This window comes from Coturnix japonica, chromosome 15, assembly GCF_054131305.1.
Source record: "Coturnix japonica strain WE chromosome 15, WE-NBRP24, whole genome shotgun sequence".
NCBI classification, from domain to species: Eukaryota; Metazoa; Chordata; class Aves; order Galliformes; family Phasianidae; genus Coturnix; species Coturnix japonica.
Window position 1 is genome coordinate 11,465,176 of NC_140677.1, and position 25,853 is coordinate 11,491,028.

At 37.5% G+C, this 25,853-nt stretch overlaps 1 protein-coding gene and 1 long non-coding RNA gene across 27 annotated transcripts in view; one reads left to right on the forward strand and one right to left on the reverse strand.

Annotated features, from left to right (window-relative positions):
- Window positions 1–7,574: 7,574 nt before the first annotated feature.
- LOC146758363 (uncharacterized) lies at window positions 7,575–19,573 on the reverse strand. Its single transcript, XR_014934649.1, has 4 exons — window positions 19,458–19,573; window positions 15,447–15,520; window positions 9,984–10,091; window positions 7,575–9,149 (listed from the first exon to the last, which is right to left on the reverse strand). It is a non-coding gene; the product is annotated as an uncharacterized LOC146758363 (long non-coding RNA).
- The window catches only part of ERC2 (ELKS/RAB6-interacting/CAST family member 2), a 360,031-nt gene continuing 351,885 nt past the window's right edge, over window positions 17,708–25,853 (forward strand). For 17 of the 26 annotated variants that reach the window (XM_085516429.1, XM_085516432.1, XM_085516423.1 and 14 more), the window contains exon 1: window positions 17,708–17,981. The gene's annotated coding sequence lies outside the window, so the exon portion shown is untranslated. Of the gene's footprint in view, window positions 17,982–19,583; window positions 19,836–25,853 lie in introns of those variants that run through there. The other 9 variants (XM_085516424.1, XM_085516435.1, XM_085516426.1 and 6 more) reach the window with 1 other exon arrangement.

A 25,853-nucleotide genomic window follows, 5' to 3' on the forward strand; every position in this document is an offset into this window, starting at 1 on the left:
TCTTACTATTGGACAGGTTCAAGTTCATGTTTAGTTTTCAGGTCGTTAGAATTTAAGTGGAAAATACCAACAGTTCTGGCCTCAATTCCAATGAAGTTTAGGGAACACAAATGCTAATTTTTAGACTTATTTTCTTAACTGATTCCTGCAAAACTGAAGAAGATAAAGAGTAACTATCAACTCTCTGCAATCAAATGCCAGCATGAGATGGTGTTAATCTTTAGCTCATGCACTTGACAATCAGTGATGCAAACGTATGAACTGCATGCTAAACAAACTGGTTGCTGAAATCAAAGGAAATATTTCTTTCAAGGACATCAGTTGCTTTCTGGTACAGCAACTGATATCAGAACTGCATGTTCTGATTATAAAGCAGTTTTCTAAGCAGGAGCGTACATCACACCCACACATGAATTGTTGGTACCTAATGTAATTGTCATAGCATGTACAAAAAGCTCAGAAGTTTTAATACTGGAATATTTCTACAAAGTGTTCCTATGTTGCAGAGGAATGCAGCTCCCAAAACCTGCACCACACCTTTATTGTCATTCATACCATATTTCTTTATGCATTTATGTATTTAAATGATAGTTACATTTGAAACTGCCTTTGTAGGCATTGCCTTTTTATAACTTCTTGTGGAATGAATACAGGCTGGAAGAAATTTATACACATAGTGTAGACCACCAAGAAGCATATTAAGAATGTACGGAAACCATGTTTTTATTCTACATAGTGATCTTCAAAACTCAAAAAAGAGATGAGTCCTGTTTCCCAAAGTTACATTTCTCATCAGCTGTCTGGAAAGAATAAAACTTGCATCAAAACAGCAGGATTTTCTTGTAACATTAGAATGTTATTATATAAGGTCAATATGTAGCATCGGATCTGGATATTTTATAGAGTGAAGCTACGAATAATCAGCATATTAAGTGAGGATTGGACCAGTCTTTCTTCTAAAAATATGTCATCTTATTTCCTAAAAGTATGTTTTGATAGAGCTTATAATAAAGCAGTGTAAAAGCAAAGATTGCCACTTAACGTTTCATGCTTGTCAGGAAAGCATTTCCTGCAAAACACTTACAAATGTTCTCAAGCCTTGACTGAAATGCATTATGCAGAAATCTGACAACTGCTCAGCACAGTTTGCAAGCCACGGAGAATTCAAAATAGTCTTCCATGTCTAGGCAGAAATTCACTCACAAAAGGGAGGTTAGGTAGATCCTTTGCACTGTATGAGCCTATGTTATGTTTAATTAAGATATGCTAAGCATCACTGGGTTATCCCTTGATGGTTAAGAATTTTTGCTCCAGGAGTAACATATCTGCAATGAGCCTGATTTTTTGTTTTTCTTCTCTCTTCTTTTCTCGCCACCTTGTAAAAATCTAATGGGCTGGCAAATCTTTTATGATTTTGCATGAAGGAGCCTTCTCCTGGATGGTTATCATTACCTTAGCACAGATGTATTCAACTTCATTCATGGTAACTGACTCATGAAGTGATTAGGTTTTACTATGTATGTAATGTGTATTACAATTAATCTCACAGCAGGTATAAAATTAATACCTGATGTAAGGACAACAGAAAAATGTCCCCCAAAGAAATTGATCAAAATGTATTTGAACAGACAGAAATGAAATCGAAATTAAAAACAGACAAAACTGTAGCAAGAAATAGCAGGGGAAAAAAACAACAAATAATTGAAAGAGTGATTATATTTATGTGTACTTGTTATCAATGATGAATAATTCTTATAAACTGAGGTAAAACAATAAATCAAATACTAGTAAAGTAAATCTATATTATATTGGATAAATTTGAAATGTCATCTTAAACTCACAGTGAAGCAGCCTAAAAACACAGTGGGGAAAAAGGTAAGAAAGTAAAATGCTCTGCTATGTCAATGATCAATCCACTGCCTGAATCTTTTAATGCAAGTGTTCGCTCAGGTGCTATGAAGATACCTCTGTCCATTCTTCTGTTCTTGTTCTGTACACACACTCTTAAAGTCCAAATTTATTAAGAATAAAATGTCCATCATGTTGTTTTAAAAGCCCCTAAGATAAAATCAACTGAGACAAATCATCATATGTGAATATACAAGGAGAAAGCACTGAAACAATCAGACTTAAATCAGCTGCTTAAAAGCAAAAGAAAATGACAGATTTATTTAGTAATTACATTTCCTTCACTCTCTATTATCCTGTTTGTCTTCTCAGGTTGAGATTTAACTCACTCAGAATCTTAACTGTTCTGATTTCTAGGGATTATTCAGGGACTTTTCAGAAGAATCCTTGAGGGAAAGAAAAAGCATGTTTGTGTGTTGTAATGGATCACATCTGAAAAGTGAAAGGTACGTTCCAAGCTCTTGGGGCTGCTTTTGTTCAATATTTAAACAGATCTTTAGGGATTTCAGAATACACTTGATACTGGGTAGCACAGCTTCATTAGCTTGGGAGTGGAAGGAAGGTGTAAGGTGATTATGCTTTTTTTCCCCTGGAAATAAATAGAGCTCTGCAGTATCAGAAAAATAATCAATGTAACAGTAATATATACAACAAATCCTAAATAGCAGCATTATTAGAAACTATATTTCTTTGAGAAATCAGCTCTGAGGTAATTTTTACCTTTAAATGAAATATAAACATAATCAGGATAGGAGATGGTTATCATTTGTTGTGCTTTAATATATTTGTTTATGGAGTTGGATGGCCTCTATACCCATTTAATGTAAGCTGAGATGTGTTAGTAAAGGAGACCACGCCTTCTTTTACAACATGACATTATTACAGTATGAAGCATGTTAAAAATTCTTTTTGTCTTCAAAACTGCTCAAGTCTTCTACATTTTTTCCAGTTGTTACCGACTGGGAGGTGGGAGGTGCTGTGGTTACAGGTGTTAAAATAGTCAGGTGGAATGTAGTAAATGAAAATGTTACAGCTCATTGTAACGTGACTTAGAAAAACATAACACACCACCGTGTTATATTGGGAATGTGTGGTCTGTCACTGTGTATTTAGAAGTTTTGTTAGATGAATAATCTAAATCACAGCGATTTTGTGTGAAGAGGGAAGAGAAGCATATTCCCTGGCCAGAAGCAGATATGAGAAAGCAGAATAAGCTGCATCTCTACAACCATTTCCAAGATGCTGTTGTATTTTTGCTAATCTGATTAGGAAAAATCTGAGTAGAAGATCAGCAGACTGACATAAATGTATTTGAGCTGAGAGATAAAAGAGACGGATTTTCTACAAAATTCCCTCATCTGCCCTTTTCTTTCTGTACTGTAAACAATGCCATTTTCTTTAGGCATTTCCATAGTCTCTTGTCCTTCCCTTCATTTTGTGCCTTCCCAAAATTGCAGCACATTTTCTTCTCCTTCACCCTTGAGCTGTACCTGATTGGATTTCTGCTTATATTTGGGGGAAAGTTATGCACTGTTGCAAAATTCAGTTCTGTGCTACATAGTGCAGAGAGAATATGAAGGAAAAACTTAAAATGGCTGGCAGCAAAATGGAAGAAGATTAAACAAAGAAGAAAATGAAAGTCTGTGCTGATGCAGTGCTTTCCTCACCTTTGAAATGTCTCCCTTTTCGTCGAGTTTTCTGAGCGAAGCTCTTTAATCATAACTTGCTTGTTTAGGTTGAGCTTGGTTATATTTAAAAATAATTTCAGCAGTTCTCAACAACTGCTGCTTGCTTCATTGCCATTTTCATATGGACTTTAGGATTTCTAAAGATGTAAATTCCTTTTGAAGTAATCCTTATTGCCTCTGTGGAGAGTGTTTATTACATTTGGCAATAGCTGTTCTGCAGAAAATTGGGAAACTAGCCTGAATCTCCTGAATGGTTTATGATTCAATCCCACTTCAGGAGTGAGCATTGCCAACTGCTTTGTTTCCAGTTTCTACAGTGAAAGTTTTATATATATGCGTGTGTATATAAACATACTCATACATGTTAAATATACATATATGAGATTGTTCAGTGTAGGTATGTGCAAACATATATAAGTTTGCACTGTATTTCTTTCTAGTTGATTCTGGAAGCTTCATTCTGTTGAATTAGATAAGCTTGAATAGAGGCACATTAGGACACTAGTAATTCTGGATATTCCATTTGAACAGGCAAAGGAGCTTTATTAAGAAAAGGAGATAACAATGTTGTGCCATGGCTTTCAGAAATGTTTGGTGCTTCAAAGGAAAATACACTTATCTGGCTATTACAAGATGAGACTGAACTTGTGATGACAAGCATGACAACAAATCGTTGTGTTGCTTGCTGTGGCTCAGGTCAGTGTAGTCTTCTTTCTGCAACATTTTTATTTTTTCCATGCTATGGCAATGCAAATGTACAGTTGAGAGTTTTGTTATACTATATTCATCACATCAACACATCAAATCTGCCAGAAATTATTCCAGTATCTACAAGAAATCGCTTCATACTTATACAAGTCTTTAAAGGTTATCAAATATTGTCAGCTTCTGAAAGCATGTTGTACAGTATTTTCATTCCTAATGATTTCAGATGTATATGCTTTTACAGTAAGTGATAATTAAAGAGCATACATTATTAAATCACAGTAGTAGGAATGAGCCAAATTCTGTCAGTGCTATTCACACTACAAAGAAAATAACTTGATTTTAGTGGAATTTTCAGAGCAGTGGAAGTTTCTAAGGAGTGCAGGTAAAGTTGCAAAGGAAAGGGCTGCATCACCAATATGGTAATAACTCTGTTGGTTTTTAACAGTAACTAAAAATGTTTTTGCTGATTTTTTTTGTGATTATTCTGAGTGATGTGTATGGGCTTTTATCTCTGATTTGGGGATTTAAAATACAGAGTTTGATAGATGATGTATTACTACTGCACTGCCAGAAATGCCCACGGAGACTGTCCAAAGATAGTCTGTGAAACAGCCATATGGCCAGGAGCTGAAACATATTAATTTTGCTGCTCCAGAATAATATGGGTGTAATACCTCTTCCCTCTCTACTTTGGTTTTCCATTTGCAGAATAGTGTGATGTTATTAAGCTACTTGATTGTGTTTTTCTTCAAATATGTTAGATTGTGTTTTAAGTGGCATCTCACTTTCTCAGCATGTGTGTTGCTCTTTTTCCACTAACATAGAAAAATACAGTCTCATCTATGGCTACACGGATTTTAGAAAATTGGAAGAGGTGTTGTTCATTTCATTTTATCAAGGTAGATAAATCTTTTTCATTCATGAGGAAGCCAAAATCCTGAAAGTAATGATGTGAGAAAGGTTCCATGGTTGTTTGTGTATACAGTATATATTTCATAAATTAGTTAACTAATTGGCATCTTGGAAAGGTGATCTCTATTATGGATGTAGTATTGATAGCTACTACCTAGAGGGAGTTAACACCTATTATAGTTTTCAATCCCATTTCTTCTTTCCTAAAAAAGGGAGTTATTTATTTTTTTCCTCACTATTTTGTTTTCTTCTTTCATGGTAAAATAATTAACAACTTTTAAAACCATTTGAAAGGCAGTAGTGATCATAAATATTTATGATAAATATTTATTATTTAAATAAAAATTTAATTTTTGATTTGGTGAATGAGAAGAAAACCATGTCCATGACTCTTAGAACTGGTTGTGATAAGTAAAATTAAAAAGAGAAAAATAGGGGCAATGGGAAAGTTTGCTGCCTAAAGAGCAGAAGCTGCTGAGCAGAATGTCAGCCACTCATTTATGAGAGTTCTAAGCTCAAGAAGCATTGTATTGAGTCGTGCAGAAACTGAGCTATTTTCCTTCATACAGTGAATATGATATGGATTACGAAGGCTTTCTACTCCCTCCTTCCATCTGTGTTCTACATCCATCTGTCATATTTATCCCTGTTTAGATTGAAAATGTTCTGGATTTGTGGTACTGTTTGTGTTTAGAAACCAACCAATCAATAGGGTGAATGCAACAGAAGCTGTGAGTCCTACTGATATAATCACTTGGCAATAGGAACTCTGCTATAGGTAGAAGCTCTGCTATGGCCCATTTTTTGTTACTGGAGTTGCTAAATTCTAACATATGCTTATCATGTTGTGGGTAAGGAGAAAACATGGTTGCAATCTACTGTTCTTAGGACACACCACTTCTGAATAATAATAGATCATCCAAAGGATGGCTGGGAACTGGCATCTGAGTGAACAGACTGGCAGTGCTGCCTAAAATGCAAGCCTTAAGCTAATCAATAAATAGCTGTTTTGTTTTTTCTCAGCTGATGAATCCAAATGCTTAGTTGTTGCTTGAGGTACTAGATCTACAGTTTTTGCTGAGTCTTTAATTAACAACAACTGTATAAGACAGAAGGAAGGAAAAAAAAGTAGAAATGATTTAAAAGCTCCCATTTGAAATTTTTTTTAAAGTACCATCTTGAATATCATCACAGAGATCAGGTAAGAACAATGGTTTTACTTCTCTGAGAAAGGACTTTTTCTCCTCATACTTAAGAATATTTTTCTAAAATTACTCATTGATTTTTAGATTTAGTACTGTTGTTTCAGAGTACACTGTTAACTTATCCTATTAACTGTATGACAACACTCTCTAGATTAGAATTGTTCCTTTTTCCAAGAAAGATATATATTTTATATAAACAATAATTTGGGTATATTCTTACATGAATTGCAACTCGTGAACAGGTTGGAAAGGAAAACAAGAAGTTTAAAAATAACTCATAAATGTGTTTATTGTAGTTGTGAAAAGATTATGATTATACCAGCAGAGTAGCAGCGGGTATCAGGCTTGTTACATGAATCTGCACACTGAAATGTTTTTGTTTGTTTGTTTGTTTTGTGGTTTTGTTTGTTTGTTTGTTTTGAAATAAATAAAAATATACTGGTTTCCAGCATCTAAACTTTCAATTAAAAGGGTTGCACCCAGTTCTAATTGGACATGAGAATCTTTCTTGGACGACTAAGTCCACATTTTTCACCTTGCTGAAAGAAACATGTTCCTTGGAAATGATATAAAGATTCACTGGAATTCTTGTACCTTTATTCACTGCAGTTCTCTTCTGTGTGCCAGCCGAAGTGCTTTATGCAGTCACAGGCTGAACGGGACCAAGAACTGATCTGACTAAAATCTTAGTGGAGAAAAACTGGGAAGATAAATGGGTGTAATATTCAGGGGATCACTTCACTGATTTTCACCATGAAACTATACAGGTAGCTGTGCTGTCATAATGGAAAGAATTGTGATGGAGCACCATATATGAACTGGTAGGATAGTGAGTATTGATAATAAGGAATGCCAAACCTGGTGCTGCTCCTTAATTAATACATATCAGATTATGCCTTCATTTCTGTCACTGTGATATCTTTTTTAAAGTGAGCTGAGATGACCTCAGTAAATACCCCATAAACTATTGATCAAATATACACTGGGATAGCAAAAAGAGAGATTCAAAACCTGAACAGCAGCAACACTGTACTTTATATGAAGAGGTAGCTACTTCCCCGCTGATCCTATCATTAGAAAATAGAAGAGTACGGTCTGAATGTTAAAAAGATAAATAAATGGGAATAAAAGAAAGAATAACTTAGAAAAAAGATGCATAGTTATCTGTTTATTTAGAAATGAATGGAATTGTTTCTGTTCATTGAAACAATGAAGATTATTTTCTAAAAGGAGCTCCACTTAATTAAAAAAAATGTAATTTGTTTAGTAAATGAAGTGTCAATGTACTTTTCAGTTCATTTGAGCAGTAGTAGAACTGCCATGTTAATTCCAGAGCACAATCTTTATTTATTTTAAATTTTAAATTAATTTTACCATGACAAAATAAGCAATCTCCAGCCACACTATTCACCCAGTCTGAATGGCATGGAATTTAATTCCTAATGGACTGTATGTGAAGCACATTTATTTCCCCACAACCATCTTCATTCAGCTCATTCATTACACCAAAATTAACATCTTTCATCATGTCAGTGGCTGAGATTCACCTTGTTTATACTTTTGTTAGGTAACAAAAATGTACGACGGTATAAAAAAAATGGAAATAATCTTTCAGATAATAAAAAATTTTAGGATAGCTTTCCTTCAAATTTAGTACATAAAAATAATGTATTTTGAAGAGCGGAAAGAAGAACATAGGGAAATGTAGCATTTTAAACAACTAAATGTTTTTTTAACATTTAACAATGTTTCTGTAATAGCAAGTAACGCTGACTGTAGCTAGAAATAGTCAATCTTGTTTCTGAGAACAGGAAATGCACAGCCTTTGGGATACTGCTCTGCTTTGGTTTCAATTGTAAGAAGTAAACAGCAGTTTCAGGGATAATATTATACACTAAATTCCATTAAAAACTGACAGCCAGAGGTGGTAGGTGTAGGAATCATCTCTGTATTTAAAGTGCTGACCATTGCAGGAACTGGGCTTACAAGAAGTACTTAATCACTAATAGCTTTCACATGTTCTTCCAATATGGATTTCATAATCACTACCATAATTTCATTGCAATAAGTACTTTTTTCCCCCTACAAATAAAAAAATTAATTATTGCAGTACATTCATTTCTTCTTTATTTAGCTCTACTTACACGTCTTCCTTTCCATGCTGCTGAAAGTGTCCTAGTTTTCAAGTTGATCTCCAAAAATGCCTAAGATACATATTAACTAATATGGATGGATTTTCTTAGAATTAAAGAATCATAGAATCCTTAGAGTTGGAAGGAACCTATGAGGGCCATCTAGTCCAACTCCCTTGCAATGAACAGGGACACCACAGCTAGATCAGGTTGCCCAGGGCCTTATCCAGCCTTGCCTTGAAAGTCTGCAGGGACAGGGCACCTATCATATCACCAGGCAACCTGATCCAGTGCCTTCCCCCCCCCTCCCTGTAAAACTGTTTTTCCTTAATCTAACCTAAGCCCACCCTGTTTGAGCTTGAAGCCATTTTTCCTTACTCTATCATCAGAGACTCTGCTACAATCTGTTCCCTTCTTTCCTTTAGCTCCACTGCTGTCAGGTCACCTTGAAGCTTTCTCTTCTTCAGGCTGCACAGCCCCATCTCTCCCAGCCTGTCCTCATAGAAGAGTTGTTCCAAACCATGGATCATTTTTGTGGCCCTATTCTGGACACACTCCAACAGATCAGTGTCTCTCCTGTACTGAGGATCCTGCAACTGGACACAGATGTAACCTCAGCTTAAATCTCAAATAGCAGCATGTAGATCTTTACTATTTTCAATTCTATAATCTATCTTTGTGATTTTGGAACACCTCAGTTTGAGCTTCAGTAGCATAAGTGATTTGTCTTTTAATAACTTAGTGTAGGAGAACTACAGTACCCCAACCGTCTGCTTTATACTGAACTCTTTGAAGCAGCCAATTTTATCTTCCAGAATGTGGCTGCTGCACATGCTGAGTGCTGATTGCAAGTATTATCGTAAGAGAATCACTCAATATTTAAGAAAATTATTCTTCTTTTAAAGGCATTCTTTTATACTTTTGTACTCCCGCTGACTTAATCGCACGAGGAGGTAACCGACAAATAGCATCATTCAATTCCATGGCTGCTATTGCTGCTGCATTATATTTATCAAACAAATTGGGAAGAGGAAGAGAACTATGAAAAATCAACTACCTGCAGCGTCTTAAGAAAATTAATCAACAACCACCTCACAAAATGTCTGCTCTAGAGCAAAGAATATAGGTTGGCAACAAAAGGAAAACCTGTACTGTAGTGCAACCAGAATGGTTTACATGTCTAATGAGATGGGGACAGTTTTTGAAAAGGACCTGAAGGAGAGATTCATAGCCTTTTGTACCCTAAAGTCCTGGTTTACAGAGAACTTGTGAAATATCGAATGCAGATAGGATCCCTGAAAGTAAGAATATAATCAGCATTTTTTCTTACTTTTTGTATTGGCAAGCTTATGATAAGAAAGTTAAAAAATGAGCAAAGATTAGGGGTCTTGAAGACCTAGTGTTCTTAAGCATGAACAACCTGAACTCACCTTACATTCCTCAGTGCCCTCTGCCATGCCAAGTGAAATCCTTCTTGAGCCTCATCTTCTTTCTTCATTTTTGTTTCTTACTGTACAGTGTGAATCACCATCTCTGCTCTGTAACAAGAAATGAAGACTCATTTAAGTGAACAGACAGATAATTTCAAATATCGTTTCATTCTCCGGGGGAAATAAAGATGGAGAGAGGAATGAAATTTTGTATTTAAATGTGTTGCATCCTCCAGTAGCTTATCACTATCTGGAATTAATATTTAGCATGGATTCTTAATAAAATCTATAGCTTTTAATATAAAAACTGCTTTTTTTCCTACATTCAAATCCAGCCTAACATTGTGGATTTGAAGTGTTCTAATTTGAGTATAATTAAAGTAACGATAAAACTAAAGGCCATATGTGCGACCTTCTGAAAGGGAATTTGAAAATATACCTCATCATCTACTTTAGCCAAGTGTTTATGTGAAGCATTTGGACTAATTAAATCATAGGCTTCAATTACAATATTTAATCACTTCCAGTAGTACTGAAAAAATGTGTACAAGGAATTGAAGATCTTTATGAAACCCAAAGGATCATTTACAAGTTTTATTTTTCTTTGTCCAGGTAGCCAAATGCTGCTATGAAATTTAACAAAGTGCACAGTGTGTTACCTGAATATAGCTTACAGAATCCCATCAAAAGGATCAGATGCTCTACAACTAGAGACATACTTTTGGAACAGTCAGTATCCTGCTGCCTTCTAAAACCTTGTTCTTATTTGAGTGCCTACATGGAAGGAAAACTCTCTTTTATAGTTGTTATCCAAAGTAGATTTGCTCTCCCTTTGAGAATACCTCATTAAATGTCACCCAGTGCAGAGAGAAGAAATACAGAAAAACAAAAAATATAGCATCCACAAGGCTAACAAGAGCTGAACTAGAACTAACACAAATAGGAGACTTTACTGTGCATGAACATAAATGCTTTTTTGCTATACAAAGAAGGGTGATGAAGGAGTCTACAAGTGCCATCATAAATAACATCTAAGTTCCTGACATGGGAAATATGATACAGTATCACCAGGTAAGAAATCGTTTTCCAGTGGGATCTGGAAAATATCTATTTACTTCACACGCTTAAAACTTGGATGGATTAAATGTATTTCATCCTTTGATATCATTGAAAGATTCAAATAGCTTTTCTGTCTGAATCTCCTGACAAAACAGGAGACCACTTGAAAAACACTAATAAACTCAGTGTATCAGTAAACTACAGAGTTCCAAATCTAGAGAGAGTTTCAGTATTGATCATGGTTTTCTCCTGTTTTATTTATTTATTTATTTATTTATTTTTACATCTGTACTGCTCTACTCAGTGCTAATGGATTGACAGGAGTGCACGTGCTTCTTCATTCTTAAAGGTGGAGGAAGGACAGAGCAACAGCTGTTTACAGGCTCCACTGTTTGCTCTCTCTGTTTTGAAGTTTCTGTCATTTTCCAGCAGATTTGTATAATTTTTGTTCCTAAGATAAAGAAAAGCTCTGTTGAAATTAGAATTGCTTTCATTGTGTATTTCATATGCAACCGAAATTGCTTGGAAAAAATGAAGTTATTAGTGATTTCTCTAAGCTTGTAAGTTTAATGCTTCTTCCTGTTTCGTTGTTGTTGTTGTTTCTCTCTCTCTCTCTCTCTTTTTTTCTTGGGCTTTTAAGCGACTCTCCTCAGCAGAATCAATTAAACAATGAGAATGCCTACAAAATGGGTAATGGAGATTGGGCATAGTCATACTCTTGGATTTTTTCTCTGAACAATGGCTTATCGACAGATAGCAACAACAGAGAGAACAGAGTCCTTGAATTTGCGAGAACTATGTTCCCTGTCACTGCAGTCATACCTCAGACACATTCATTCCTGCAAAGTGCATATGCTTAGATTTGCAATCCACTAGAAATAGATGTGCCAGACTGACTAGAAGGAAGCAGCCATTTTGTAACTATTTGTAAGGAAATGTTATATAATATCAAGCTGACAATTAGGAAACATTGCTCCCTGTTTATTTTAACTTGCAAATATTTGTTCTCTTCTTTTCTTTTTGAACACAAATTGTGATTGTAATCTTTGCTATCACAGTGCTAATCTATGCACTGCATCTACAGGAGTGTCCATTTACAGCACACACTTTACCGAATGAACACCATTAAACTGCTGGGCACTGGTTCACCCAATTCCGTACGTGAGCTAAGAAAGGCAGTGACTCTTCAGACTGTGTTATGGTGTGAACTTTGCTTTGGTATATATCACAGAAACCAGCTTTCAGAAACACGTAAAATTCTACAATAACATGGAATAGGATGTAAAAGTGAGGATATAAAGCAATAAAGAAAGCGAAACTCTTAGAGGAGGAGTGCAAAACCAGACAATATCAAGTGAAACTATGGATTTAAGAGTCCCTTTTAAATGAAGGAAGGCACTTCATATGAAATCATCAATATTAAAGTATTTAAGATTATGAGACTGACTTATTCATTAGATGCATCTGTAGGCAGAAGAAAAGAATGCCTTCAGAATCAACCAAATTTCACTGACAGTTACATTTATGTTAGTAAATCAACCAGGATCAGGAGGCACTTCTTGGCACTGGGTCTTAATAGCCTGTACTTTTAAAACAGAACCTGTCATGTTTTGGACTAGGCAAACTCCCCTTCTCCCAGTTCCAAGGCATGTTAAGGAAGTTGGCACAGTTAATGTGTTCCCAATAGCAAATCTACATGGGAGTACTCTATTTTGGGAGCTAAGAGATTCTAGCAGCATGAATCCATTTTAAGTCATTTCCTCTGGATGTCAAAGTGGTGCTAGATACATTTAATCGTGTTAGCATACACATAAATTACAGAGCTTGTTCTAAGAGATAAAAATGAGGGAAAAAAAAAAAAAGAGAAAGACCTTTGTATTTTTAGTTTGGAATTGGTAAGATAAGTGTATATAATCACCTGAGGTTAGATCCTCACGTATTGGCCATATTTCATAAAGTCAGTATAATAGATAATGGTCATAGAAATACAGATAGATATTTAATTATGGCAACAAAAAGGATACCTTTAATTCTATATCCAACTTCCCTTGAGTTTTCAAAGAGCAGAACATAAATGAAGTAGTCAGAATGGCACAGGCCATTAGCTTTTCTGTGTTACAACTCTGACATGAGCTCCTTTTGTACCTTATGACTACAATAATAAGAAAATTGGACAATGAATTTATGACTTCTTCAATGAAAATTATAGTTGTCCAGTCACTGGAGTGGAGGATAGATAGATAACTACAATCCTGTGTGAGGGCTCGAGGCTACCTTCAGTATAGAGGCTGAAAAACAATTTTGACAGGGTGTGGAAGAAGACACTGTGAACAATGTCTGTCTCCAGGAAACAAGAGCAGAAGTCAAACAGAGTTCATAATCTCTGTGGGATGACCACCTGGACTGGAGAAGGTGTATGAATAGAAGCAACTCATGGCTCTGGTTGGGCAGTAAGTGCCTAGAGATGAAGGAGACTTAAGTGTTCTGTTGACATGCAGGGGGCTGGAAAGTTACAGGAGGGAACTTAGAGATGTATATAAGGGAAGTTAGAAACTATAATATCTGAGTCTGTGCCTTTAGACATTGCAGTCTTGTGTTGTCTAAATGGAATCTGTGTATAACGAATACACACAAAATTACATTTAAAAATATTGGCTACTGTTTTTTATTCTTTTCACTTTTCTCCTTAATTTACTTGATCTAATGGGAAGCTATAGAAATTTGATCTCATTCTGGGACTACTCTTATTTCCTTGGTAATGTTTCAATCTTTACCAAACTTCAGCCATTCAGTTCATGCCCATGGTTTTGCACCTTGTTTCAGCAGTTTCTGTTAGTTTGTTGTTGGGGTGGGCGGAGGGAAGGCAGGGGGCAACTGGTCAGGTGCTCACTCCAGCTCTGATTACCACATCATGGTAATGTGCAACACCTGTAACTTTCAGTGTAAATTGGAGGACAGAGTTTGTTCTCTTCCAGAGTTAACTGAAAGTTAATTAGTTAATTGATTCCATTAATTTTTCTTCTCTCAAGATTTTAGTGCTAGCGCTTCTCTCCAGCTGGGAAGTACTTGCATTATGAAGGTAACTCAAGAAAACAAAGGTAAAAATGTAAGGAATTGGCTTTTAATATGAATAGATCCTTCATGACTTATTCTCTTTTCCTCCAAATAAATCTATTCCTTAATTCAGTTTGTTGGAATGTTACTTAAAGAGCGTATCTTTGTTATATCTTGTGATGATAAGTTTTGCTGGTCAGTTGAAGCTTTAACAGTTTCTTGTGACCATGATGAGTGGTTACATCTTATCAAGTTGATTACTGTCCCATTATCTCTCCTATAATGCAATATGGGGTAAACAGAATTGCTGTTTATGCTTCCTGATAATAGTCTAATCTAGCATTACCTAATGTATTCCCATTTTTTTACAGTCAGAATGTAGAGGCTGATGACTGAATATCTCTTATTTCTGTTTCAGGAACTCCATGCTTCTAATTGTTCTCATGTCCTTGCATTGTTTCTATTCATGCTGCATTTTTAGCTCCCCCCCTTTTTTGGTAAGAAAATAATCCAGTTTTTCAAATTAATACAGTGGCAGCATTTGGCCCAATTCCAATTCTTTTAAACTTTTATTTGTTAGTTAGGTAAGTAAACTGTTATATTACGCTCTTTACTTGGCTTTTGTAGTAGGAAATGAAAGCTGAAAACAAGTCTGCCACTGGGGAAGAACAAACGAATACATTAGGACCAAGCTCAGTGGAATACAGCTCAAAATGCATTTCCCTCAAATTCCGAAGCACACAACTGCAGGTGCTTGCTTCCAGTTATGCAGCAGAAGTGATTGAGCTCCATTTCTATTTACGTTTGCTTGTGTTTTTTATTTTTATTTTTTAATTCTTTTGAAACCCTTAGAAACAAAGCACTAAACAACATGAATTTCCATCAAACTATGGGAGACAGAGGTGCTGCTGGAGTGTTGTTTTCACAGTTAGTAAGAAAAGAGAGATAGGGAAGGAATAAAGGGAGGCACTGGAACAAAAGACAATAAGTAACATTACATGTTTTCTAATATTAGTTTGAATTTCTTAAATTTAAAACAACTTAATAACAATGAAGAACTGTATATGTTTTACATTTTGTGTTTTCCACATCAGTACATCATAGGCTAAGGAAAAGGGCAGCCTGCAAAACTTCTATTTTGCATCCATTTTGTTTGTTTAGGGTATAACTTACTGTTCTATAGACAAAGAACCAGCTATTAATTTCTCTGAGCTTTTCTCAGGTTGTATGGTGTGCTCACAAAGAATTACAAATAATTTATTTTAAAAGCAGAAAACTTTTCAAAAAGCAAAAAAAGTAGATAATCCAAAAGCATATCTGAGAATAGAAACTGTTAGCTAGCTAACTCACCTGATTGGGCTTGCTTCTTTTTATGCTTAATGACACCCACCTGTATCATGACACCAAAGACAACACAGATGTTCCTGTAATCAAATTGAAATGAGAACTTTCATCAGCTGCAAAGAGGCCAGTCTTAAGTGTTTATTATTGTTATTATCCTGCACTTTGTGTTTGGATTCCAGTATTGTCTTTGGTGTAGGGAATTATCAAGGAGTTTGGATTATGTGACTGTGAGGTTGAATGGATCTTGTTTCTGCTATTGCAATAAATGGTTTAGCTGTACTTTTTTTTTCCTTTACTTGAACTGCACATTATATTTTCCAATATAATTTGGCAAAATATTTCTTTTCAGAGCTCTGCACCAAATGGTGTTGTCCATACTGGGTATATTCTGTTCTTTGGCATTAGTAATACTGACAGGCCCCTACAGATGGTCTACTACTCCAAGAGAGGCTTTGATTAATTCTGCTACAAATTTTATTGTGAGCCTCAATCATTACAATATTGTTGCAGCCCTAATGTAAAACAAAGATTATTCCTTGGAAAGGGGATTCGTGGACACGCTACTGGTCTTTTGTTAAAACTATTTTGGTTCTTGCAGACTATCACAAGGCCTGTGGCCTCTGTTAGTGAATGAGTCACAAAAAGAGAATCGGAAACTGATGTTTTGCTCTTTTCATGCAGAGAGTGATGGGATGTCATAGTGTTTAAAAAACCATCAGAAACTGACAGTACTTCTAACAAAAGTCCTGTCATCATTACAGGACTGAGGCAGAACTGGCATTAGCAATGCAGAGACATCTCTGTAAGATACTCTTATCACACAACAAATCAAAATTAAGCAATAGATTTGGAAAATGGACACTTGTGCATTGAAGCATTCAGCGTGGTGAGCCATATTTAATAGTGCTTGTGCATTTTCTTCCAGATGTAGACTTGCTAACTGTTCAGGAACAAAAAGGAGAGTTTTCTGTTTGCTTTTTAGATCAAGTTAAATTATTTGTATACAAAACCACATTTCCTCTTCTCAGGTGTCTCCGAGGGCTGTTTTTCTATCCACCACTTCCATGTTTTTAACAGAAATTTCTTCAGGTAAATATGTCACTTTGAAAAGCAGCTGAAGTTTGTATTTTAAAGTTACTTTGAACTCACAAAAAGCACTTGCCCCATATTGTAATTGTTATGGCAGTATGTAGATACAGCAAGACTACATCTCTTCCTTTGGAAAACAGACAAAAAACAACTGTACTTTTACTGTGATTTGCATTCTAGCTTTGTTTCGAACAGTTGCATCTCTGAATAAGTATTCACAACTAGAAAAACATTTAAACTATCTTTGGTTAATGCACATCCAGCAATGAAGTGACTGTTAGATTTACATGTGATCTGTTGAGATCAATTGCATTTGACAAAGTTTGAAATTGAAATTTCACTAAAGCTGTTTTTCACAGTAATGTGTCGGCAAGAGAGGAGTAAGATTATAGTATGATAATAACAGCTTTGAAGCACCCTTTAGAAACATTGTAACAGCAACGAGGTTACAAAAAGGCAGGTAAAACACATTGTGAAACACTTCATAGGGAAGGATAGGAAGTTCCATTGAAACTAAGGACTGAGGGCTCACTTATAATAGAGAGCAACTAAACTCATGGAAAAATGCAGTATGAAGAAGAGGGGGAAAAGGGGGCAAAAAGCAGTTCCTATGATGAGAAGTCAAACCTTTACAAAGGTTTCCTCCACTCCTCTTAATGCAAAAATAATATGCAATCCCAGGAATAATTTTTAATGCAATCTGTTGTTTTCTAATTAAAAAAGCTTTCAGGCTTTTTATAGCACCTAATCTCTCTGTGCTTTTTTAATATAGAAGTTAATATGGATGTCTTCTTAATTACTTTTGCACGTAAGCCAGAATATAGGTTTAGATTTCTTTTTCCTATATACGTGTGCACTTGCAGTAAATGGACTTTAGATCCCATGTTCTCAAGCACCTGGCTTTGAGCATTTCTGGCCTTTGGCGAACAGTGACAAGGAAGCAATTTGTCCTCTGCAGCTTTACGCAGACAAGAGGTGTATTTTTAGGCTATCTCACACTGAGTAACGCACTTTCCTTTCAGACATCTACAGGGTGGGGACTGGAACCCAGGGCTGTGCAGTGAATGGGCAGAGACGAAGGCTGAGGAAGCTGCGGTACGTGGTTCTGCTGCTGACGGATCTCGCTTGCTGCTGCCCCCGGCGGCAGGCGGCCCGGTGCTATTGAAGCCCAGATCCTCGGGAATGCTGGGAATGTTGAGTCAGGGACTGGCAGCCCAGCCAGCCGGGCTCGCAGCTGACTGAGGGACACTCGCTGGGGGACAGAAAGACGAGGGACAGGAGCACGCAGCCCCCCCCCCAAAACAACAGCGGGGTCCCTCTGCCTCTCCCCGTGTGTGCTCGGCGGACCCGGCTTTCCCTGCTGCCTCCTTCCTCCGTGCAAGCGAGATGTCAGCTGAACGTGATGTTGTAAAATCCATGTGAGGACGAAAGACAGATGCAACGATTTGAAAGGTGAGAAGCTTGAGTGAGAATATGGCTGTGATGCATCGCTGTGAATGGATTGGGATTAAGGCAATTGCTAGATATCGCTTACTGCAACTGTCTGGTAGTTGAAACTGGAAATGAAATTGCAGAGGCTTTTTATATTGCCTCAGAAATACACGGTAATAAATGGGACCAAGCGCACATCTTCTAAGAGAGTGCCTCTCCCTACAGAACCATCAGCCAGAATCCCTTCTTGCAGTTTTACCTAAAAGCAACCATAGGAGTCCCTTTCTGTGTGTGCGTGTGTATATGTGTGAGATCTCCATTTAACAGTATTACTGCTATTAAAGTTTTCTAGAATATAATTGCCAGGCTTTGGAAATTCCTGGCTTTATCTGTGAATGCTGGGTAATGTTTGCTGCTTTAAAATTGTGTGTGTGTGTGTGTGGGGGGGGGGGGGGGGGCATGAGAGAGATTTCTGTTTTAGCGAATGCGAGGCAGAAACAAACAGGAGGTTATTTTGCAGTTATATAATTAATGAATACTTCCAGAGGTTGCTCTTTTATGATGCTGTGTGTGTTTTTTGTTTTAGGATCATTTTAGGTAGGACAAGAGTGATGCAAATGATTCATTCCACGCACACATTCACCGAGGGTACGCATGCATTTTTTGTTCAGGGCCCTGGATAGCGAGATGATGGAGGTGTTTAACATATACATATGTACATATTATTAGCGTGTGATTGATTTTTAGGCGGCTACCTGCTAAACCCGTGATGGATGGATGGGAATCTACTCCCTTAGCGGCGAATTGATTATTTCCCTTTTGATGGACACCCCTATCGGCCACTTGGCGCTGGCAGACACAAGCTCGTTGCAAATAGGCACAGCCAATAACTGCAGCCAAGAGGAGGGCAGATCCCACTTGTCAGGCTTAGTTTTCTGGTCGGCTTTTTAAATCAGTGCTTTCACTGAACTATTTGTTTGTTTGGGATTTTTTTTGCCTTTTTCCCTCCTCCCATCCTATTCCCGTTCCCTTGCCCCTCTGTGTACACCCCGGCTGCTCCTTCCCGGCAACCCCGCCGGCCCCAGGCCCTGCCTGCCGCCGCTCCCCCTCCTTCGAAGGGCGGGGAAGGTCCCCCCCCCCCCACCTCCATTAAGTGACATTTCATTTCCCTGTGGCGACACTGAGGACGGAGACGATCCTCCGCCTCGCCCGCCCGAGGGAGGATGCTGTAGGGAGACATTACCGCTCCCCTCCCTCCTCAACACAATCCCCCAGCGCTGCCCCAGAGGCTCTTTCCAGCCCTGCAGGCAGGGAGGTGCGATGTTCCCCCCCTTCCCTTCACGACCACCGTCCCGGCTCCCTGCCTCTGCTCCCCGCAGACAGCGCCTCACTGGGACCCCTGTATCAATCTGCTGGGAACATTCCCTTGCATTTTAATAAGATAAAGCACTACCCCGTGCCCCGCCACCCCTTGGGAGAGAGGCTCCCTTTATCTACCTGACTCACACGAGCCGCCTGCGAAGAGGAGGAAGAGCGGACAGCCCCGCTCTCTCCAGCACCCGCATCAGGGCCGGGAAGCAGCGGCCGCTTCGCTCCTCCCTGCGTGCCTGGAGGGAACGCCCCGCTCCCAGCGCTGCTCCAGGGCGGAGGCCGGTGCTTAGATTTGCTCAACGCCCCGAGGCTGCTGCACGGGGTCACCGTGCTGGTTGCACGGAGTCAAGCAGCTCCCTGCTCGCTGCTGGGGTCGGGGGTGTTTTCTTCACCTGCCCTGTGGGAGAACGAAGGGTTTTTGTTGCCCCTGTCCTCATTTCTTGAACGCGAAAGGGAAAAGATGCCTTTTTAAGATCTGCTTTTGCACGCGCGGAGCTTGTGGTGGTAAGTTACTTCAGTTCCGTTGTATGCGGTGGAAGGTTTCTTGTAGTTTTAACTGTAGCAATTCAAAACGCAAGGCTCGGCTTCGTATTGGATGCGTGAGTGGGAGCTCCAGATCTCCTCGGTGCTTTGGAGGAACCTCGCCATTATTGTGGTGTTGTCACATGAGAGTAGGTGCTAAAAGTACCGGCTGCAGGAGGCGGCTGGGGCACCACGTGCTTTTGGAGGTGCTGCTGAGGTGAGAAAGGCTGTTACTGCGCTGGGCAAAGCGTGCTCCGGCAGCCAGCTCAGCTGCCATTACCCTCCTGTAGGTCCTGGTTTAGGTGGTGGGGCTCAGCATGAAGGTGGGTGAAATTGATTCCTTGCATTAAGAACTGTTTATTTCTTTGCTCTTCCTGAGCACAGGTCTCTTCTTATCTCCCAGCAGTTAGTGGTAGAGTTCATTATTAAAGTATCGAGCTCTCGACTCCCTTTGGAAAAGACCCATCTCACCACTTCTCTCTCCTATGAGTTCCTCAGCTCACCTTACTCACTGCCAGTCAAATGCTGGATGAGATTATGATGAACAATAGCATAAGGTGTAATTATTCATGCTAGTAGTCTCCTATCTTTTGCACGCTCCGGGGGCTGTAGGTGGGAAGGGAGTGGCCAATATTCTTAAAAGCAAAATATCGAATGAGCTCATTCAGCCATCTTGGAGTGAAACCTTTAGAGAAGTAGCTATTTTCCAGGCATGTTTTTGTAAGGGATTGCTCAGGGTGATTTTCTCACTTTGGGAAGATGATTCTTGCAGACCTTTTAGGGATGACTAACAGAGAAGTGTGGGTAGTTCACCCTTAAAGAGGGCGAGGCAACCAGCCAGTGTATGACTTCCAAGGCAACATATGCTCTTCCACCTGTATCTCTTATGGTGTTTATTACATTTTTATCCACTATGATGCAGTTGTTATTCTTTTTGCTTCAGTTAAATTTAGATTGTAGGATGCATGGAGATGTTTATTTAGATTCACCTCAGAAAACTGTTCTGGCATTGCAATATTTTTGTAACGCAGCTGCTCTTTTATTTGTGATGTTCTATTTGTTTTCTCCAGGTTTATGGTTGCTTCAAAATAAGTTTACCAGTTGCTGTTTTCTTTGGTAGTCTTATATGCACTTATCAATAATGAGGGTTTCTCAACTTATTTCACAGTGTTTGTACTATCTTATTTTTCACAAAGTCCAGGAAAAAGTGCAAGAATTAATTTAAAGTAAAATGAGAATATATCTTCTTTTTTGAGGATTGTAACTGACCAAAAGAGAGCTGAGAAATGGAAAAATAAGCTGTAAAATTCTCTAGATGAACTGGACATGGTTTTTTCTTCAGGGTGATACAAGAAAATCCAAATGCAGATCAGTTGAAACATCAATTTAACCTTTTCCCAAAGCACTTTGTTTTTAATGGATTGCACTTCTTTAAATGTAATGATTTATATTAAGATTACACTTCAATCATAATAAATAGTGAGATTTATGACTGTTTGATGCTTTCCATATGCAAGGTGTGGCTTCTCTCATCATTACCCACTCCTCCTCCTTTCAGCTGAACTCGTTTCCTAGGTGAATGATGTGGGCTATTTGTGGCAACCAAGAAAGCTTATAAACAAAGATATCCAGTGTTTTTGTATGGGAAAACATGCATATCTTTCATGAATAAATGTTTGTAGTCTGGTATTTCAGTTTTAATATTGCTTTCATTTTAGAGAAATATTACGGTTCATTTAGTGATGGTGGTTTTGAAATACTTGGCTTTAAAATGCCTTAAATAGTCAGCTTTTGTTTTGCAGTGCTTGTAACATCCTCAACAAGAGGCTGACAGGTGCTGAGCTCTGACCCAGAGGAGAGCAGTAGCAAAATGTCTTGGCACTTCTCTGAACAAGGTTCTGTTAGAGAACCTAGAATTCCTGCATGATATTGCAAGTGCAGGCTTTGAAGTGGACGTGTTCAGAAGGTTTAATAACACTATGATCTCTAATTTGTAGCAATAATGAGAGGGAACTGTAGTGTCACGATTTCTATTTTTAGGTTTGCATATTTAACGTGTCTTAGAATTTGAGGTGATTGGGTATGTGAGACCATATTATGTTTTGGGTGTTTAGAAAAGCCTATATTTTGTCTGGGAAGTTTTAGGATCAGGTTTTTGAAAGGTGACATCAGTTTTCTAGACCACAGTAAGGGTAGCTTAAAAACTCACTTTCACAGTCTGACAGGAAATCGCTAGAGAAAGCAGTGTATGCAAACTCAGCTAATGACTGCCTAGCTGTCTATAACGTGCAATCTTTTTCTAAGGGTGTCAAAGAAGTATAGGAAAATTGGTGCTGTTGCTAAATTTGGTTTAGCCGATCACACAGAACATTGGTAATATGTGGAACGCTTTCCCTTCTGTTAAGTCATTCGCTTGGTTTAAATGGTGCCAATTGGTTTTAATTGGCCATACTATACTACCAACTTTGAGAGGCTAACAGAACACTCTTAGTTGATTAATTCCTATTTCTAATGGAGGCTTATTGTGTCCAGACACAGCTCTCCTATTTGGCATCTATTTGGATTGTCTATTCACAGAAATTAACAAATTAAATGGATTTGGAGACCTTAGTACTCTTAATTCCCCAAAATGGATTCCTTCTTGTCACATAGAAGTTTGATTGTGTTGGAGGCTGTTCTGCTGCTGCTTCACTTTTCAGTATTGTTAACTAAGCACTTCTCATGGTTAATAAAATTAATTTACAGGTGGTTTGCTGATTTGTTTATTTCATTATGTCTGTGACATATGCAGAGTCTGAATCCTTTATTTTTAATACAAAGGCGTAGGCTGTACTTCTGTGATCACATGAATTTGGATTTAAACACTTTAGTACATTCTTTTCCTCAAAGTATCTGTTGAAATTTTGGTTCTTACAGTCTGTGTCTTTGAACAACTTGGGTTAGTGGACAAACATGACATGGAAAAGCATGATTGCTTTTTCATGCATGAGACACTGTTGCTCTCAGATGACTCTCTGGAAGGCGAACTTTGCTTTATGAAGCATGCTGGTTTTTGGTGGTTAAGTACTGGCAGTTATCTGCCTTGGCTTTCATTTATATATCTCATTCACAGGCCTCATTTAAAATCTACTTAGGTGATTTGGTTCTCCTTAATTTTTTTCCTTAAGAAAAGCAGTTGTGGTAGCATTTGTCATCAGAGTGAGATGTTCACAGCAGAAGCCTGGAATGACTTCTCGCTTGCACTTGTGAATTGGCACGATTATGCTTGACTAAGGGTTCAGTGTCAGTGCAAAGGTGGAACATGAGGTCATGTGAAGTTGTTAGCAGCCAGAAGTGGCTGGGAAATGGTTTTTAGCCTTTCCTGGGAATAAAGAAAAAGAGACTTGTAGAAGTGAATTGCTTTCAAACAGTTCTGGGGGGCTGACTTTGTGCTGAATGAGTGGTAATGTCGTAAACCACATGCATCACCTATAGAGCCTACATTCCTTCGGAGGACTTTGATCTAATGTGGTTGGGGCACAGCCAGTTTCATTTTTTGGGTGTGATCATAAAAAGTGTGTACCCTTCCATCCTGGTGAGAAGAAGAGAGATGTTCATTATGTTTTTATCTTCTCATGGCTTTGAAGAATGCTGGATGCACAAATAGATAATTTTATTTACAGTAGAAGTCAATATGCGTAACACTACTCTCAGACCCAAGAAATGTAAAGTGCAGACTGGTGAATTTGACCTATCTCCCAATATTTAAGAATTCACTATTATCTAATTCTGTAGAAAACACAGGAAGTTATGTGGTAGTCTTATTAGCTGGTCCTATGACTATTCTGTGTTTTCTTTTGAAAAAGGGAGTTTTGTATTTATAAAACAAACAAACAAAACCCCACAGCTTTATCCTGTAAATGCGTAACATTTGTAACGCTGTCTTTAATAACATTCAAGTGAGAAACCTTAACAAATTCAATTGAAAACAATCCATCGTGTAGAAGCATCTCTGGCTATTTCTAAGAAATTCGTCTTAGAATGGAAAGTTTTACATTAATGTGAATGTCAATATTAATAAACATACCCAAAATGAAATTAGGAAAACCTACCTGTTTAGTTATAAATTCAATCAATTTCTTTGTAAATTATTTTCAGGTTTATTCCTTTATTCCTATGACAAATTAATTGCTGCCTTTAAAGTGCATTTAGTGTTTGTAGTATATGTATGTTATCAAATAAACAGCCTTATGTTTCAGAGTATTGGAATGAATGTTGACAGTATAGATACTTGCTGCTGTGGGAACAGACTTAGGTTTTTGTCCATATTCTGCCACTGTGACCTTAGTTCCTTTCTGTTTATTTATGGGTGCTTGCCATTATTAATACTTCTGATTCTTCTGATCTGTTGCATACTTAATTAGTAAGGAAAAATTCAATATTGTTACTCTGCTTCTGTCATTCCTGATTGAGTCATTTGTGTCTTCTACTGTTGATCATTTACAACCTTGTTAGTGAGTGTATATATAGCAAAGGGAAAGAAAGATACTAGGTGATGTTTTATGTGATTCTGCTTACAAAAGCTTTCATGAGAAGTAATGTAAGCATAGGTATATTAAATTTTCTTTTTGAAGTGTAACTTTTCTGAAGATCTTATTTGTATCATTTTGAAGATTGAAGTTGGTCTTTTCATCATCTGAATTCAATGAGCTCTTTCTGCAAGGTCTAAATGGAGCAGCACAGCAGCTCTCCATGCTGGTTCCTCGTTCCCAAATATTTGGAGTAATATTTTGCCTAATGTCCTTTCTTGTGTGTTATATTGTTCTGTCATCATACAACTGCAGTAATATTCTCTTTAAAAGGTGTTATTTATGCTCCCAATGGGCTCCATTAGTTCTGTGTAAGTGGGGAAAAACAAATGCAAAAGGTTACATGAAAAATTAAAGGTTTAATTCTCTTTGTCAAGGATTCAGATTTCTTTGCTCACGTACAAAGTGGAAGTGTGGACCAGATAGAAAGTTAGCAATATGAAGTGACCTACTTGCTGCTCTTGGGCTGCTCTAAGGCAAATGTGATTTCTGCTGAGAAAAGGAAGCTTGGCTGTTTAAAGTGTGTGTGCGTATATATATATGTACGTTATTTCTGACTTAAGTTTTGTATTTTTTCCACCCCTTACCCCAGATTTTCTTTACCTTCTTTTACACAATTATAAAATAGAAACTTGAGCTAAATTAAGTGCGCTGTTTTAGTCATTAGCTGACTACAAGATAAAGTAGTGAAATTAATGCTTATTGATAAATAAAAGGAACCTAAATGAAGATGACATTACTTTTAATGTCATGTATTTATTATTTTTCAAACTTCTCAGGAGTAGTAGAATAATGGGAAGAGTTGTGACACTATTTCCTATGATTAGAAAAGTGGGGAGAAAAACAAACAATTTCATCAGTCTGATAGCGATAGGCAGAGAAAAATACGTTTCCCTTTTTGATAAAAACAATAAGTGTCTTGAAAGAGCCACCGTATGAACCAGCACTTTGTCCATTTTTTTCTTACTTGACTGAAATAAAAAGTGCTGTACTGCTCCAGTTAAAGAAAGGATATGCACATTTAAAAACATTCTCCATACATAGTTTGCGTCAGATTGCTTTTTCTTTTTTTCTTCCCCAAACCATCACAGATGATAAAAAGCATGCAAAAAAAAAAAAAAAAAAAAAGAATTTTTTTGGAAGATGTGTTAAGCTCCTTTTAAAGCAGTTAGCTACCAAGGTAATCTAAAATGATCTGCCAGAAATGTCTCAGCCTTTTGATCACTGCTTTAAATACATGTGTATTTACCTTGGCTGTTGTGTACAGCTCTGCTGTTTGTTGTGATAAGAGTTTTAATGTGTGTATATATATACATACACACGTTGTTTGTCAGAACTTTTAAATTTATGGAACAGAACTTTTTTTCTGCGAGTCTTCTGCTTTATGTGGTACTTCAGAACGTGAGATGAATTCTATCATAGAATGCATCTT